This window comes from Anomalospiza imberbis, chromosome 4 (genome assembly GCF_031753505.1).
Source record: "Anomalospiza imberbis isolate Cuckoo-Finch-1a 21T00152 chromosome 4, ASM3175350v1, whole genome shotgun sequence".
NCBI classification, from domain to species: Eukaryota; Metazoa; Chordata; class Aves; order Passeriformes; family Viduidae; genus Anomalospiza; species Anomalospiza imberbis.
The window spans coordinates 13886942-13889554 of NC_089684.1; the positions used below are offsets into that span (position 1 = coordinate 13886942).

The 2613-nt window shown below is 40.2% G+C and overlaps 1 long non-coding RNA gene across 1 annotated transcript; it reads right to left on the bottom strand.

Moving 5' to 3' along the window:
- Window positions 1-1238: 1238 nt before the first annotated feature.
- LOC137473354 (uncharacterized) lies at window positions 1239-2295 on the bottom strand. Its single transcript, XR_010998710.1, has 3 exons — window positions 1790-2295; window positions 1426-1657; window positions 1239-1348 (listed from the first exon to the last, which is right to left on the bottom strand). It is a non-coding gene; the product is annotated as an uncharacterized lncRNA (long non-coding RNA).
- Window positions 2296-2613: the final 318 nt, after the last annotated feature.

Sequence of the window (2613 nt, forward strand, 5' to 3'; positions counted from 1 at the left end):
TTAGCAGGATGATGCAATTCCTCAAACAGCACTAAGATCATTAAATCTGTTAAAGTTGTACATACATGTGATAGGTATACACCATTTTATTTCTATCTATTGACTCTGGGGAAATGTGCTGCAGGTTTATTGCCTTTACCTAGTTTCTTTTCTGTCATAAAGTGTTCTGTGGTTAAAATCAAACCAGAATAATTTTAGGAAATCAAAAGATTGTGGTCTTAATTATGAGGTGGCAAACTGGGCGATTAAGAGTAAAAATAAGTATCAAAATTATCAATATTTACAAGAAGAATTAATCTTGGCTGCCCTGTTATGTCTCATCCAATGCTATTTAGATCTGGCTTAGATAAACTTTTAAATTTGGGGATGTTTATTGCCCTTCAATAATGAGCCTTGAGGTTTTGCTGTGCAATTGTTAAGGAGCTCCCTTTTAGACTGAGTGTGTCTGCCTGGGGTTCTGTCTCATGGATTCTGGGTTATGTCTCCCCACTTCTTCAAAAAGGGGTTTTTGAGTCTCTCAATTTCAAGATTTTCATCTGTTACATTCAGTACCTAGGAATGCAGTTCTGGTGGTTCCATTTTTCTTGTTAGGTTTGTTTCCTCTGAGCAACAACGGTACGTCGACAGAGGTGGTAACTGAGCCATTCTCCATTAACAGAAACAGAGAATTCAATACTTATCTTAGTAATTTTACTTTGTTAGAATGATTTTAATACATGAATAATACCATATGTATATGGTTAGTACAACATATATAATAAAATGGATAAAACCCATAACCTTTCCAGGCCATTAATTTTCAGCATGGCCTTAGCTCAAAATGCACTAGTTTGAAATTTATTCCAAGGAGATGATTGTTGCAGATGGTTGTAGTGGGCAGCAATAATGTATCTAGGATTTTTAAAGTGTCTTTCCCTGATGACAAACATTAACAAGCAGATTAATTTGTGGCTTAATTGTAAAAGGTTACCCAAATAATATGGCCTTCAGAGCTGTCTTTCCAAGTACAGTCTGCCACAGAACAATTATTTTGGCCAGCACACAGGAAGAACTGGAAGCATCCTCTCATTTGTTATGCTGGGATCAGCCTGTGGTGATCCTACAACCCTCGCTTAATTAATACAATTTTGGCTTTAGACTTCTATCTCTGTTTGGCACAACAAATACAGCTGTGCTGTGAATTTTACTGGAAGCAAATATAACTGTGTTATGCTCTCAGAAGGTTTTCATGCTGAATATTTATTCTTTTGACTCATTTCATAGTTAATATGTGCAGGCACTTGCGGCAGGTTGCTACTTGCTGACTGATTGGCACAATTAATTTCTGTGTTCCAGTTGAGCTGCAATCCTGAAATACAGTTTGCTCATTCATTATGGGCTATTGCACAGAAATGGGAAAAAAAAATCTCTCAATTGAAAACTGACCTTTCCATCACAGACTGTCAGTCCTCTGGCTGAGATTTTTAAATATTCAGGGACCCTCCTAGATGCTAATTGGGTAGCAATTTTGAGAAGCATACCCATTTCTTCAGGAGGAACAAAGCACAGAACACAATTCAGATTAGTGATTTTGGAGATCCAGTTTTTTAAAATACAGAGAATTCCAGACTGTTCTGGTTTTTTGGTATTTTGCCATCTTCTGTAGAGCATTCCACTTCTGTTAAGAAAAAAAGAAGGGTAGTTGTCATCCATTACTCTGCTCTGAGAGAAACAGAGTCTCCAATATAGAATTTGAACAAACCCATGCAGGAGACTGCTGCCTAGTTGGGATCTGGGTAAGAAACGTCACCAGGAAATTCTCCAGTCTGGTGTGATTTATTCTCCATTACCGTTTGTTCAAGTGGACAGTGATGAAGTCACAATAAGAAGCTTGAGGACAATGAATAGAGACCTCAGGGTCTTGGAATGAATAGCTGGGGCATCAGGAGCACAAGTAGTGTTCTCCTCTATCTTGTCAATTGCAGACAATGACATGGGAAGAAACAGGAACATCATACAGTATTCATGGCTCAGAGCCTGTATGCCAAGCACCCATAATCCAAGGAGAAATGGTCAGGGATCTGCTATGCCAGTTGGAGGCACATGTGTCTATGGGGCTGAATAGGATCCAATCAAATGTTCTGAAGGAGCTGGTGAAAGTGCTTGTTGAGTCACTTTCCATCATTTACTAGCAGTCCAGGTTACCTGGGAAGGTCCCAACTGACTGGAGGTTAGCCCATCCACAAGAAAGGTTGGAAGGAGGATCCAGAGAACTGCAGGACTGTCAGCTGACCTCAGAGCAAAGGAAAGTCATGGAGCAGATATTCTGTGCCATAATGTGGCACATGCAGAGAATCAGGCCCAACAAGCATGGGTTTATGAAAGGCAAGTCCTGTTTGACTGGCCTGATCTCCTCCTATGTCAAGGTTATCTTCTTAAAGAGCTGTGCATGCTGGGATGTAGTCTATCTGGACTTTAGTAAAGCTTTTGGCACTGTCTCCTATGGCATTCTGGAGAGACTGGCTGCTTATTGCTTGGATAGGTGTACTTTTCCTTAGATAAAATACTGGATAGGTGGCTGGGCTGAGGGAGGGGTGGTGAATGGAGTTGGATCCATTTGGCAGCCAGTCGCTG